Below are 16,371 nucleotides of genomic sequence, written 5' to 3' on the forward strand. Positions count from 1 at the left end.
TATTTCTTGAGCTTGCATTGGTTTTTTCCTTGAAGAGAAAAGGGTGACGCAGCAAAGTAGAGATAAGTATTTCCCTCAGTTTGAGGACCAAGGTATCAATCAGAGTAGGAGAAAACACACAAATCACCAAATTCCTGCACAAACAATCAAACAAACTTGCACCCAACACGATAAAGGGGTTGTCAATCCCTTCACAGTTACTTGCAAAAGTGAGATATGACATATATAGATATACGATAAAGTAAACATTTTTGTTTTTTGGGATTATAGATCGGAAAGTAAAATATTGCAAAATAGTAGATTGGAAACTTGTATGATGGAAAATAGACCAGGGGACATAGATTTCACTAGAGGCTTCTCTCAAGATAGCAAATAATACGGTGGGTGAACAAATTACTGCCGAGCAATTGATAGAAAAGCGCAAAGTTATGACGATATCTAAGGCAATGATCATGAATATATGCATCACGTCCGTGTCAAGTAGACCGAAATGATTCTGCATCTACTACTATTACTCCACACATCGACCGCTATCCAACATGCATCTAGAGTATTAAGTTCATAAAGAACAGAGCAATGCATTAAGTAAAATGACATGATGTAGAGGAATTAACTCAAGCAATATGATGAAAACCCCATCTTTTTATCCTCAATGGCAACAATACAATATGTGCCTTGCTCCCCTACTGTCACTAGGAAAGAACACCGCAAGATTGAACCCAAAGCTAAGCACTTCCCCATTGCAAGAAAAACCAATCTAGTTGGCCAAACCAAACCGACAGTTCGAAGAGAATTACAAAGATATCAAATCATGCATATAAGAATTCAGAGAAGATTCAAATAATATTCATAGATAAGTTGATCATAAATCCATAATTCATCGGAACTCGACAAACAAACCGCAAAAAAGTATTACATCGAATAGATCTCCAAGAACATCGAGGAGAACATGGTATTGGAAATCAAAGAGAGAGAGAGAGAGAAGACGCCATCTAGCTACTAGCTATGGACCCTTAGGTCTGTGGTAAACTACTCATGCTTCATCAGAAGGGCAATAGAGTTGATGTAGAAGTCCTCTGTGATTGAATCCCCCTCCGACAGGACACCAGAAAAGGCCCCTAGATGGGATCTCACGGGTACAGAAGGTTGCGGTGGTGGAAAAGTGTTTTTGTGGATTCCCTTGTTGGTTTGGGGATACATGGGAATATATAGGCGAAACAATTTGGTCAGGAGGGTCAGGGGGTGATATGTCCATTTTGCATCATGCTTTTATATCGATATTTATTGCATTATGGGCTGTTATTACACATTATATCTCAATACTTATGGCTATTCTCTCTTATTTTACAAGGTTTACCATGAAGAGGGGGAATGCCGGCAGCTGGAATTCTGGCTGAAAATGAAGCAAACGTTGGAAACCTATTCTGCACAACTCCAAAAGTCCTGAAACTCCACGAAACCACCATTTGGATTTATTAAGAATTTATGAGAGAAAGAAATAGGCCAAGGGGTCCACACCCTGTCCAGGAGACAGGGCCCCCCCTATAGGGCGCGCCCCCTATCTCCTGGGCCCCCTGGCGGGCTTCCGGCGACCATCTTCTGCTATATGAAGGGTTTTGTCCTGGAAAAATCCGGGGGCAAGCTTATGGGACGAAACTCCGCCGCCACGAGGCGGAATCTTGGCGGAATCAATCTAGGGCTCTGGCGGAGCTGTTCTGCCGGGGACACTTCCCTCCGGGAGGGGGAAATCATCACCAACGTCATCACCAACGATCCTCTCATCGGGAGGGGGTCAATCTCCATCAACGTCTTCACCAGCACCATCTCCTCTCAAACCCTAGTTCATCTCTTGTATCCAATCTTGTATCCAAAACCACAAATTGGTACGTGTGGGTTGCTAGTAGTGTTGATTACTCCTTGTAGTTGATACTTATTGGTTTACTTGGTGGAAGATTATATGTTCAGATCCTTAATGCATATTATTACACCTCTGATTATGAACATGAGTATGCTTTGTGAGTAGTTACTTTAGTTCCCTAGGACATGGGTGAAGTCTTGCTATTAGTAGTCATGTGAATTTGGTATTCGTTCGATATTTTGACGAGATGTATGTTGTCTCTCCTCTAGTGGTGTTATGTGAATGTCGACTACATGACACTTCACCATTATTTGGGCCTAGAGGAAGGCATAGGGAAGTAATAAGTAGATGATGGGTTGCTAGAGTGACAGAAGCTTAAACCCTAGTTTATGCGTTGCTTCATTAGGGGTTGATATGGACCCATGTGGTTAATGCTGTGGTTAGGTTTACCTTAATACTCCTTTTTGTAGGTGCGGATGCTTGCGCTAGGGGTTAATCATAAGTGGGATTCTTTTCCAAGTTTGGGGAAGTATCCAAGTGTCGGTCCACCCACATATCAAATTATCAAAGTACCGAATGCGAATCTTATGAACGTGATGAAACTAGCTTGACGATAATTCCCAATGTGTCCTCGGGAGCTCCTTCATTATTATTAGAATTTGTCCAGGCTTATCCTTTGCTACATAAAGGATTGGGCCACCTTGCTGAACCTTATTTACTTTATTTACTTTTGCTCGTTACTATTTATCTTATCACAAAACTATCTATCACCTACTATTTCAGTGCTTGCAGAGAAAACCTTACTGAAAACCACTTATCATTTTCTTCTGCTCCTCGTTGGGTTCGGCACTCTTACTTATCGAAAGGACTACGATAGATCCCCTACACTTGTGGGTCATCAAGACTCTTTTCTGGCGCCATTGCCGGGGAGTGTAGCGCTCTTGGTGAGTGGAACTTGGTAAGGAAACAATTATATAGTGTGCTGAAATTTTCCGTTACTTGTCACTATGGAAACTAATCATTTGAGTGGCTTGTTTGGGGTATCTTTACCCCAACCAGAGGAGCAAAGAGATGTTCCTCAACCTACTGAACTTTATGAAAATATTCACTTTGAGATTCCTTCAGGTATGATAGAAAAACTGCTAGCTAATCCATTTGCAGGAGACGGAACTTTGCATCCCGACTTACACCTTATCTTTGTGGATGAAGTTCGTGGATTATTTAAGCTTGCAGGTATTCCCGATGATGTTGTCAAAAGGAGGTCTTCCCTTTATCTTTGAAGGGAGATGCAATGACATGGTATAGGCTATGTGATGACATGAGATCTTGGAATTATAAGCGATTGAAATTGGAATTTCACTAGAAGTTCTATCCTATGCATCTTGTTCATCGTGATCGTAATTACATATATAATTTCTGGCCTCGCGAAGGAGAAAGCATCGCTCAAGCCTGGGGGAGGCTTAAGTCAATGTTATGTTCATGCCCCAATCATGAGCTCTCTCGAGAAATGATTATTCAGAATTTTTATGCTCGGCTTTCTCTTGATAATCACAACCTGCTCGATACTTCCTGTACTGGTTCCTATATGCTGAAGACTATTGATTTCAAATGGGACTTATTGGAAAGAATTAAACGCAACTCTGAAGATTGGGGTTCCGACGATGGTAAGGAGTCAGGTATGACACCTAAGTTTGATTGTGTTAAATCTTTTATGGATACCGATGCTTTCCGTGGATTTAGCTCTAAGTATGGACTTGACTCTGAGATAGTAGCTACTTTTTGTGAAACTTTTGCTGCTCACGTTGATCTCCCTAAAGAGAAGTGGTTTAAATATAATCCTCCTGTTGAAGTGAAAGTAGTTGCACCTATTACAGTCGAAGAAAAGACTATTACATATAGTGATCCTATTATTCCTACTACTTATGTTGAAAAACCTCCTTTTCCTGTTAGGATAAAAGATCATGTTAAAGCTTCGACTGTTGTTCATAAGAGTAATACTAGGACTTATACACCTCCTGAGCAAATTAATGTTGAACCTAGTATTGCTATGATTAAAGATCTCCTGGATGAAGACTTAGATGGGCATGTTATTTCTTTCGTGGGTGAAACTACTAATATTGCTAGACCTGATACTAAGACACATAGACCTGTTGTAGGCACGCCTGTTATTTCTGTTAAAATAGGAGATCATTGTTATCATGGTTTATGTGATATGGGTGCTAGTGCTAATGCTATACCTTATGATCTTTATAAAGAAATTATGCACGATATTACACCTGTTGAATTAGAAGATATTGATGTTACTTTTAAGCTTGCTAATAGGGACACCATTAAACCTATTGGGATTGTTACAGATGTTGAAGTCTTGTGTGGAAAGATTAAATACCCTGCTGATTTTCTTGTTCTCGGTTCCCCACAAGATGATTTTTGTCCCATTATTTTTGGTAGACCTTTCTTGCATACTGCTAGTGCTAAGATTGATTGTGAAAAGAATATTGTCACCGTTGGTATAGATGGTATGTCTCATGAGTTTAATTTCGCTAAGTTTAGTAGACAACCTCGTGAAAAGGAACCATCTAGTAAGGATGAGATTATTGGTCTTGCTTCTATTGTTGTTCCTCCAATTGATCCATTAGAACAATATTTGCTAGACCATGAAAACGATATGTTTATGAAGGAAAGGGAAGAAATAGATGAAGTGTTCCTTAAACAAGAACTTATGCTAAAACATAATCTTCTCTTTGAAATTCTTGGGGATCCCCCTCCACCCAAGGGTGATCCCGTGTTTGAACTCAAAGCCTTACCTGATAATCTCAAGTATGCTTATCTTGATGAAAAAGAAATATATCCTGTTATTATTAGTGCTAACCTTTCAGAGAAAGAAGAAGAAAGATTATTGAAAACTCTGAAGAAGCACCGAGCTGCTATTGGATATACTCTGGATGATCTTAAGGGCATTAGTCCCACATTATGTCAACACAAAATTTCAGTGGAGAAAGATGCCAAACCTGTTAGAGATCCTCAAAGACGATTAAACCCCAAAATGAAGGAAGTGGTAAGAAAGGAGATTCTAAAACTCCTCGAGGCAGGTATTATTTATCCCGTTGCTGATAGTGAATGGGTAAGCCCTGTCCATTGTGTCCCTAAAAAGGGAGGTATTACCGTTGTTCCTAATGATAAAGATGAATTGATCCCGCAAAGAATTATTACAGGCTATAGGATGGTAATTGATTTCCATAAGTTAAATAAAGCTACTAAGAAATATCATTACCCTTTACCTTCTATTGATCAAATGCTAGAAAGGCTATCCGAACACACACATTTTTGCTTTCTAGATGGTTATTCTGATTTCTCTCAAATACCTGTGTCAGCGGGGGATCAATCTAAAACTACTTTTACTTGCCCTTTTGGTACTTTTGCTTATAGACGCATGCCTTTTGGTTTATGTAATGCACCTGCTACCTTTCAAAGATGCATGATGGCTATATTTTCCGATTTTTGTGAAAAGATTTGTGAGGTATTCATGGATGACTTCTCCGTCTATGGATCCTCTTTTGATGATTGTTTGAGAAACCTTGATCGAGTTTTGCAGAGATGCGAAGACACTAGTCTCGTCCTGAATTGGGAAAAGTGTCACTTTATGGTTAATGAAGGCATTGTATTGGGGCACAAGATCTCCGAAAGGGGTATTGAAGTTGATAAAGCCAAAGTTGATGCTATTGAAAAGATGCCATGTCCCAAGGACATAAAAGGTATAAGAAGTTTTCTTGGTCATGCCGGTTTTTATAGGAGGTTCATTAAGGACTTTTCTAAAATCTCTAGGCCTCTGACTAATTTATTGCAAAAAGATATTCCTTTTGTCTTTGATGATGATTGTGTAGAAGCATTTGAAACACTTAAGAAAGCTTTGATCACAACACCTATTGTTCAACCACCTGATTGGAATTTACCTTTTGAAATTATGTGTGATGCTAGTGATTATGCTGTAGGTGCTGTTTTAGGGCAAAGAGTCGATAAGAAATTGAATGTTATCCATTATGCTAGTAAGACCCTTGATACTGCCCAGAGAAATTATGCTACTACTGAAAAAGAGTTCTTAGCAGTTGTGTTTGCATGTGATAAGTTTAGACCTTATATTGTTGATTCCAAAGTTACTATTCACACTAATCATGCTGCTATTAAATATCTTATGGAAAAGAAAGATGCTAAGCCTAGACTCATTAGATGGGTTCTCTTGCTCCAAGAATTTGACTTTCATATTATTGATAGAAAGGGAGCTGAGAACCCCGTTGCAGACAACTTGTCTAGGTTAGAGAATGTTCTTGATGACCCACTGCCTATTAATGATAGTTTTCCTGATGAACAATTAGCGGTTGTCAGTGCTTCTCGTACTGCACCTTGGTATGCGGACTATCCTAATTACATTGCCGCCTAGCTTCACATACCAGCAAAAGAAAAAGTTCTTCTATGATTTAAGACATTACTTCTGGGATGAACCACACCTTTATAAAGAAGGAGTAGATGGTATTATTAGACGTTGTGTGCCTGAGCATGAACAGGAATAAATCCTACGCAAGTGTCACTATGAATCCTATGGAGGACACCACGCTGGAGATAGAACTGCACACAAGGTACTACAATCTAGTTTTTATTGGCCTACTCTTTTCAAAGATGCTCGTAAGTTTGTCGTATCTTGTGATGAATGCCAAAGAATAGGTAACATCAGTAGACGTCAATAAATGCCTATGAATTATTCTCTTGTTATCGAACCGTTTGATGTTTGGGGCTTTGATTATATGGGACCTTTTCCCGCCTCCAATGGTTATACACATATCTTAGTTGTTGTTGATTACGTTACTAAGTGGGTAGAAGCTATTCCAACTAGTATTGCTGATCATAACACTTCTATTAAAATGCTTAAAGAAGTAATTTTTCCGAGGTTTGGAGTCCCTAGATATCTTATGACTGATGGTGGTTCACACTTTATTCATGGTGCTTTCCGTAAGATGCTTGCTAAGTACGATGTCAATCATAGAATTGCATCTCCTTATCACCCGCAGTCTAGTGGTTAAGTAGAGTTGAGCAATAGAGAGCTCAAATTAATTTTGCAAAAGACTGTGAATAGATCTAGAAAGAATTGGTCAAAAAAACTTGATTATGTATTATGGGCCTATAGGACTGCATACAAAAATCCTATGGGTATGTCTCCATATAAGATGGTTTATGGAAAAGCATGTCATTTACCTCTTAAACTTGAACATAAAGCATATTGGGCTATTAAAGAGCTAAATTATGACTTCAAACTTGCCGGTGAGAAGAGGTTGTTTGATATTAGCTCACTTGATGAATGGAGAGCCCAAGCTTATGAGAATGCCAAGCTCTTCAAAGAAAAAGTCAAACGCTGGCATGATAAAAGGATACAAAAGCGTGAGTTTAACATAGGAGATTATGTGTTATTATTCAACTCTCGTTTAAGATTTTTTGCAGGAAAACTTCTCTCAAAATGGGAAGGTCCCTACGTTATCGAGGAGGTCTACCGTTCCAGTGCTATAAAAATCAACAACTTTGGAGGCACAAATCCTAGGGTGGTTAATGGTCAAAGAATCAAGCATTATATTTCAGGTAACCCTATCAATGTTGAAACTAATATTATTGAAACCATAACCCCAGAGGAGTACATAAGAGACACTTTCCAGAACGTTCCAGACTCCGAAAAGGCATAGGTATGTGGTACGGTAAGTATACCGACTCCAAAACAACTCTAATGGCAATTTTCATCAGTTTTGGATTATTTAAGAATTTTAGGAAGAAAGAAGTAGTCCGAAAGGGACACGAGGCTTCCACGAGAGAGGAGGGCGCGCCCCCCTGTCTCGTGGGCACCTCGTGTGCCCCCGGACTCCGTTTTCTTGTATGTTACGTATTTTGGTCGGTAAAAATTCATTATATATACTCCCGAAGTTTTTGACCACCGTATCATGCAATTATCCTCTGTTTTCGTTTCGAGTTGTTCCTATTGCAGATTAGAGCACCATGACTTCTCCCTCCTACAACAACGAAGACAAGGATGCCTGCCTATTGAATATAGAGTTGAAGAGAGAGGAACCAGAGGATATCAACAAGGGTGAAGGGATCAAGAAGGCCATGGAGGTTCAAGCTCCGGTGGTGAAAGAAGAAGGCATCCCTCACCCTTTACCTAACCTTTTCACTCCAACAGAGATTGAAGCTTTCAAGATGATTGAGTTAGCCCGCATACAAAACAAGTATCTCACACAGGAGAATATTTTGTTGAAGGATCATATTGCTGGGCTCAAGGGCATTATCCACAAGTTGGAGGAGCTTTTACGCTCGATGTGCGATTATCCACCGTCATCATCACCACCTCCATCACCTCAGAAGAAATAATCACATGGGTATGGGCACTCCCCTTGGCAACTGCCAAGCTTGGGGGAGGTGCCCCGGTATCGTATCACCATCACACTCCTATCTTTACCGCTTTATTTAGTTCAATCCTTTTAGTAGTATCTTGATCTATTAGTTTGAAGTTTTGATTTCAAGTAGTTTTGAGTTTTCTTGTGATCTCTTTTTGTAAGTGAGTCCGTATGCTATCTATAATAAAGATTAGTGTTGAGTCAAGGGCTTTGCTATGTTGCTATGATCTTGAGAAAGTAGAAAGAACAAAAGAGTTCATGTTGATCTTATGGATAGTGATAACTTCACACATAGAAAGTATGAGGCATAAAAATTGTTGAGAGTTGATGAACGTAGCCTTGTTCATCATTGCAATTAATAGGAAGTGATAAGGAAAGAGGGGTTCACATATAGATATATTATCTTGGACATCTTTTATGATTGTGAAGCACTCATTAAGTATGACATGCTAAAAGAGTTGATGTTGGACAAGGAAGACAACATAATGGTTTATGTTTTCCGACATCTCAGTTAAAGTATATTGTCAGTGACCTTCTGAACATGTTGAGCTTGCCTTTCCCCCTCATGCTGGCCAAAACTCCTTGCACCAAGTAGAGATACTACTTGTGCTTCCAAACTTCCATAAACCCAGTTTTGCCATGAGAGTCCACCATACCTACCTATGGATTGAGTAAGATCCTTCAAGTAAGTTGTCATCGGTGCAAGCAATAAAAATTGCTCTCTAAATATGCATGACTTATTAGTGCAGAGAAAATAAGCTTTGTACGAATTTGTTGTGGAAGTAATAAAAGCGACGGAGTGCATAATAAAGGTCCACATACAAGGGGCAATACAAAGTGACATTCTTTTGCATTAATATTTTGTGTATCCAACCCTAAAAGCGCATGACAACCTCTGCTTCCCTCTGCGAAGGGCTTATCTTTTACTTTATGTTTTTACTTTATGCTTGAGTCAAGGTGATCCTCACCTTTCCACTTTTTCATTTTATCCTTTGGCGAGCTCCTCGTGTTTGAAAGGTCATGATACATATATCAAATTGGATGTAAGTTGGCATAGGCTATTATTGTTGACATCACCTAAAGGTGAATACGTTGGGAGGCAACACAATAAGCCCCTATCTTTCTCAGTGTCCGGCTGAAACTCTATAACCACAAGTATTGCGTGAGTGTTAACAATTATGGGGGACTACGAGATAGTTGAGTATGTGATCTTGCTGAAAAGCTCTATTATTGACTCTTTCTAATGTTACGATAAATTGCAATTGCTTTAATGACTGAGATTATAGTTTGTTAGTTCCCAATAAAGTTTATGAACCATACTTGACATTGTGAATTGCTTATTACTTGAACATAGGAAATCATATGACAAAATCTATATATATGTTGTTGTTATTAGAATGATCATGATGCCCTCATGTCCGTATTTTATTTTTATCGACACCTCTTTCTCTAAACATGTGGGCATATTTCTCGATCTCGGTTTCCGCTTGAGGACAAGCGAGGTCTAAACTTGGGGGAGTTGATACGTCCATTTTGCATCATGCTTTTATATCAATTTTTATTGCATTATGGGCTGTTATTACACATTATATCTCAATACTTATGGCTATTCTCTCTTATTTTACAAGGTTTACCATGAAGAGGGGGAATGCCGGCAGCTGGAATTCTGGCTGAAAAAGGAGCAAATGTTGGAAACCTATTCTGCACAACTCCAAAAGTCCTGAAACTCCACGAAACCACTTTTTAGATTTATTAAGAATTTATGAGCGAAAGAAATAGGCCAGGGGGCCCACACCCTATCCAGGAGACAGGCCCCCCCCATAGGGCGCGCCCCCAATCTCCTGGGCCCCCTGGTGGGCTTCCGGCGACCATCTTCTGCTATATCAAGGGTTTTGTTCTGGAAAAATTCGGGGGCAAGCTTACGGGATGAAACTCCACCGCCACGAGGCGGAACCTTGGCGGAATCAATCTAGGGTTCTGGCGAAGCTGTTTTGCCGGGGACACTTCCCTCCGGGAGGGGGAAATCATCACCAACGTCATCACCAACGATCCTCTCATCGAGAGGGGGTCAATCTCCATCAACATCTTCACCAGCACAATCTCCTCTCAAACCTTAGTTCATCTATTGTATCCAATCTTGTATCTAAAACCACAAATTGGTACGTGTGGGTTGCTAGTAGTGTTGATTACTCCTTGTAGTTGATACTTATTGGTTTACTTGGTGGAAGATTATATGTTCAGATCCTTAATGCATATTATTACACCTCTGATTATGAACATGATTATGCTTTGTGAGTAGTTACTTTAGTTCCTGAGGGCATGGGTGAAGTCTTGCTATTAGTAGTCATGTGAATTTGGTATTCGTTCGATATTTTGACGAGATGTATGTTGTCTCTCCTCTAGTGGTGTTATGTGAACGTCGACTACATGCCACTTCACCATTATTTGGGCCTAGAGGAAGGCATAGGGAGTAATAAGTAGATGATGGGTCGCTAGAGTGATAGAAGCTTAAACCCTAGTTTATGCGTTGCTTCGTTAGGGGTTGATATGGACCCATATTTTTAATACTGTGGTTAGGTTTACCTTAATACTCCTTTTTGTAGTTGCGGATGCTTGCGATAGGGGTTAATCATAAGTGGGATGCTTGTCCAAGTTTGTGCAGTACCCAAGTGTCGGTCCATCCACATATCAAATTATCAAAGTACCGAACGCGAATCTTATGAACATGATGAAACTAACTTGACGATAATTCCCAATGTGTCCTCGGGAACTCCTTCATTATTATTCGAATTTGTCCAGACTTATCCTTTGCTACATAAAGGATTGGGCCACCTTGCTGCACCATATTTACTTTATTTAATTTTGCTCGTTACTATTTATCTTATCACAAAACTATCTATCACCTACTATTTCAGTGCTTGCAGAGAAAACCTTACTGAAACCGCTTATCATTTCCTTCTGCTCCTCATTGGGTTCGACACTCTTACTTATTGAAAGGACTACGATAGATCCCCTACACTTGTGGGTCATCAGGGGGCCCACAAGGGTGGGGGGCGCACCCTACCCCCGGGCGCACCCTCCGTCCTTGTGGCCACCTCGTGGCTCCTCCGACTTCATCTCCAAGTCTCCTAGTTGTCTTCTAGTCGACGAAAAATCATCGCGAAGGTTTTATTCCATTTGGACTCTGTTCGGTATTTCTTTTCTGCGAAACTCAAAAACGAGGAAAAGCAAGAACTGACACTGGGCTCTAGGTTAATAGGTTAGTCCCAAAAATAATCTGAAATAACATATTGAAGACGTATCACCAGTGCGCAGTGAGCATGGAAAAGAGAGGTGGCCGCGTCTCCTTCCCCTTTCTACGAAAATTAGCGCGGCCAGAGTCCAAAATATCTGCCCGGAACCACCCACCCCGCACCTTCTCCCTCCCCTTGCAGATCTGTGCCCCTCCCCACCCGCTCTTCGCCGATCGTGGTGACCTTGCCGTGCTGCCTGTGGTCACAGGACGGCCTCGCCCGTGGAGGTCGACCGGGCTGCGAACCTCACGTCATGGTGACCGCGTCGTTCGCTGCCGATTCAGTACAGCCCCCAATAACCCCACCGCAACCGGCTTTCTCGCCGACCACCGCCACCGACGAGCGTCCTCCTCCCCGGTGGAGACCGTTCGCCGCTCCCTCCCCAACCTCCCACGTCCAGTGCCTGCTTCTTCGCTGACCAACGCCGCTGTCCACCACCTCCGCCATCTGACAACCGGTGAGATTTGACAGGTGAGACCCTTCGTCGCTTCCTCCCTCACGGAGACCCTTCGTCGTTTCCTCCCCAAACTCCTGCGCCCAGGACCTGAACATTTGACCGGTGAGGTTTATTTGCATCCCTGTTCGTTTTGTTTTGCTGAGCAGTAACTAAAACGATATCAGCAAGTGTTTGAGTTTGTATGACACTACAGTTGTGAAGTTAATCAGTAGGTAACAAACATGCTCGGATATTCCCTACTCCCTCCGTTCCTAAATACTTGTCTTTCTAGAGATTTTAACAAATGACTACATACAAAGTAAAATGGTTGAATCTACATTCTAAAATATGTCTACATACATCCGTATGTTGTAGTCCATTTGAATGTCTAGAAAGACAAATATTTAGGAACAGAGGGAGTAGAATGTATTTTTTCCATCCGAGCCCAAGTTTTATTTCTGGTGAAGAGAAGTTAGCATACTATGTCATGATACAAGTGAGGAAACAGTAATATATGAAACATTCTAGTAAATATATGAACAATGGCAGTGGATACTTCTCAATGACATGGATTCTAGTAAGTATTATCAGTTTAGGTAATTCTCGTGGTCTTCTAGTATTTGTGCATCAGTAATATAAGCAACATGTCAGTAATCCCTTAGGAGTTAAACAAGATGGGTGTAAACAAGTGGATGCTACAATTGAATAAAAAATCAGTGAAACCTATACATAGGCTGCAGCTGGGCCTTGTGGATACAACATGCCTTCTGTTGCTGGCATACCATTCTAATCAGCTTAATTCAACACTATAGGCACTTCGTTTGCTTCCTGGTCTTATGATCACAAGTGTTTGCACTGTTGATCTTGTGCAACAATGTGCAAAGCCTCGTAAGTTCGCTTATAAGACGAGCCCAACCTATTCTAGCCAGGCTGCTAGGATGCGGATTGCGCGATGGAAATAAATATCTGTGTTGATAATTAAATTCCTTTATAACTGCTAGTTCTAGTTCATTCTATCATAGAACACAAAGCAGGTCTCCCTATTTTTCTCTATTTTTCTAGGTTAATCTGGGTTTAGTTTTGCAAATCTACAGCAGTCAATTCCTAATCCCTTTTCCTCTGTTTCAATTTCATAGGAGTCAAGATTTACAATTCTGCAGCAGTCAATTAAAAAGAAGGTAACAACAATGCTATGTGATATGGCATTTTTGTGGTGATTTTTATGTGTCTAGATGGAATTAAAATGCTACCATGTGCTCAATTTTTGTATTGTGAAAGTCATGCTATCTTGTAAAAATAGTATGCTACATATATTTAGGCAGTAGATGTATTTTTGATTCATGGTGTCCATGAAATCTTGTAGTCTTGTGTTACATTCCGCGCATATGAAAATCTGCAGCAATTTGGTACAAGCACCACCCTGAATCACAGTTTGAGGTGTTCCATCTTATTTTATTGTCTCTCTATATCTTTCCCAAGCTTTTTTTGTCATGCATGCCCCTATTTCTCGGTCCTTAAGCTTGTACAGCGAGTATATATGTCATTTTTGTTGCTTACATTTTTTTTAAAAACTCTGAGGGTTTAATTGAACCTTTATATAACATAAGCTGGAGTTGCACGAGCACGGAATTATGGATGTCATTTCTTCTATAAGTTTGCACAATTGTCACTTCATCTAGTTTTTTTGTTCATTTTCAGTCTTATCCCAGTTTAGTTTTTCTTTTTAAGTTTAAATTTTCAGTTTGGGGTGTTGTCAATTTAATTCTCAGTCTTTGTCTCTATCTAGCATTTTCTCCGTCTTTATTCATTTAGTGCTTGTTGTCTTCAGCCCCATATCGCGGTGGCCAGGGGAATAAGAATCATATTTAGTAATTCATTTTCTTCAGTTTGGTCAGTAGTTTTAGTGTTATGCGTCTTTTTCATCAGTTTTGTCTGTAGTTTCAGTCATGGAATTTTGGCATACCTTTAAAAGGAACATGTGACTGGTTCTTCATCGTCCTTGTTTGCTCGCATTGGTATTTCTTCAAAAATGTAGATGGGATAAAAAGATGAAAGGGGAGGAGGCCACGACGGCAAAGGCTATTTAGGTCATTTGGTGTGTTGCTGACTTCACTGCATTTTTCGGGTAGGAACCTGCCACTTTACTTGGTGTGTCGGGGACTTGGTTTGTTACTCAAGTTTGTTTCTTCTTGGTGCACACTTAATCTGTATGACTGCACCTTGAATCGATATAACTTCTGCAAGTGTTTCATTTCCAACAAAAAGTTGTCTGATATTGTGTCACACTCCAACAGTTTAACAGTTTACTATGATTTTTTACTTGTTGGGATGCTTTATAGTCCTTGATTTTGCTTGGCTTTCATTAGTTTTTCATTGTTTCTACTGGCAATTTATTAGTCGGATTATTGCTACACGTTTGACCATGTTGTTTCATCAAGTTTCAATAATGTACTTTATCATCTAACTATACTCGTTCTAATCAAGGCCTATATATATGTATGTCATGCTTCTCTCTTGTTGTGCTACTATTAATATGATGCATACTTTTGTGTTCTTATGTATGCTGCAAAATAATCTTTTGATATTTTAGCGAATTGCTAACCTTGTAACCATTTTTCAACCACATGCTGTGAGCTCAGATGGTCCTCTCAAGACTTAGGATCGACAACTTGATGCAAGTGATCAGTCGATGTTTGGAGCGTATACATCTCAAAAGCCAACATTGTGTTGTGTGTCCAGTTAATTAACATGCTGACTGAATTGTTTTTCTGTAGAAACTCTAGTTGATATGTGATCTAGTCCATAGCAGATTGTAAATGTCGATTGAAGTGTTTTCCTCATTTAGCAACTTAATCTAGCCTTTCTTTGGATTGATGGCTGGTATGAATACATTGGATGCTGAATATCTGCTGATTTATGAATGATTTGAGTTATGACGTATCCTATCCAGATTTTGGCTGGGACTTTAGTTGTGGTTGTTTGTGACAATGCGTTCCTATTTTACGTAAATTGTTGATACAAATCTAAATTAATATATTCCAAATTGCAACTGAAATGAACCAGAAATAGGGCCCACAAGCTTTCCTTAAGGCATAATTTGGCCCAAGCTAGGGATGCTTTCCTTCCATGTTGGCATATAAGACATAGTATAAGATTTAATTTCCCTAGAGTACATGCCCCTAGGTAAAGTAACTTCCCCTAGGGCTGATCAAAGTGCCCTAGGGTAAGCCTTCTTTCCCGGCTATACGTCACCTACAACCCTTTACGTAGGGGAATCTCTAGGTAAAGACTTTACCTAGAGTTTTTAGGCTTTTACCTAGGTATTTGGCTCTAGGTAAATTCGTTGATTCTAATAGTGGTTTGGGGTTGGTTCACACACATTCTAAACATTATTTTGAGCCTCTTACCACCTCTCCCAAACCCCTATCTCCCCTCTAAGTGAAGGGGGATTTGTGGATGGATCTTGGAGTCATTTGTTGATTTCCTCCATTGCATCCCCTCTCTTCAATCTCACACTTTCTTGAGTTGCATCTTGTGAGATTGAGAGAGTGAGCTGAGCATTTGTTGCTTGACCTTGCATTGCATTTGTTGCATTGGTTTGAGCTCCCAGCATCGATTTGTTCGAGTGAGAGCCCATGAGTTTATTACTCTTGGAGGCTTCGCCTTCTAGACTGTTTGGTGATATCTGTGAGGAGTTTGTGAAGAGGCCTAGGTGGCCAAGGTTCCTTCGAAAGATTCCTTTTATGGTGTGCTCCGGGAAAGGGTGCGAAGTGGCCTAAGTGGTCAAGTTCCTCCAGAAGCTTCCATGGTTGTGGTGTGCTCCAGAGAAGTTTGTAAAGGTGTGGTGGTAGCCTTCAAGACCAACCCCGAGTGAGCTGAGGCTCATCTGTTAGGTGTGACTCCGAAGGGAGAATATGGTGAGTCACTTGGTGACGCCCCAGAGCTTTGGCTTCGGCACCGCTCTAATGGAGATTAGCACTCTCACGAGTGTGAACTTCGGGATAAATCTGCATCCCCGACTCACGTGTGGTTATCTCATACCCACACCCTTTACTTTCCGCAATTCATACTTGCTCATTTGATATATCTTGTGCTAGTTGAATTGCTTAGTTGTTCCTGCGTTTCCATATCTTGTGATATAGTTTGTGCTTGCTAGTTTCCTTAAGTGCCTATCTTGTTTAGCATAGGTTGTTGGTGCACTTAGTTGAGCCTAGCATATTTAGGATTTGTGCTTGAAAAGTATTTGTTAGTTTAATTCCGCATTAGGATAAAGCCAAATCCATAAAAGTTTTAAAACGCCTATTCACCCCCTGTAGATGTCATCTAGATCCTTTCAATTGGTATCAGAGCTTTGGT

At 40.3% G+C, this 16,371-nt stretch overlaps 1 long non-coding RNA gene across 1 annotated transcript; it reads left to right on the plus strand.

Annotated features, from left to right (window-relative positions):
* Positions 1 to 11,647: 11,647 nt before the first annotated feature.
* Positions 11,648 to 14,960, plus strand: LOC119291145. The gene is made up of 2 exons (XR_005142232.1): positions 11,648 to 14,140; positions 14,655 to 14,960. It is a non-coding gene; the product is annotated as an uncharacterized LOC119291145 (long non-coding RNA).
* Positions 14,961 to 16,371: the final 1,411 nt, after the last annotated feature.

The sequence above is a fragment of the Triticum dicoccoides genome, chromosome 4B (genome assembly GCF_002162155.2).
Source record: "Triticum dicoccoides isolate Atlit2015 ecotype Zavitan chromosome 4B, WEW_v2.0, whole genome shotgun sequence".
In the NCBI taxonomy this organism is placed as follows: domain Eukaryota; kingdom Viridiplantae; phylum Streptophyta; class Magnoliopsida; order Poales; family Poaceae; genus Triticum; species Triticum dicoccoides.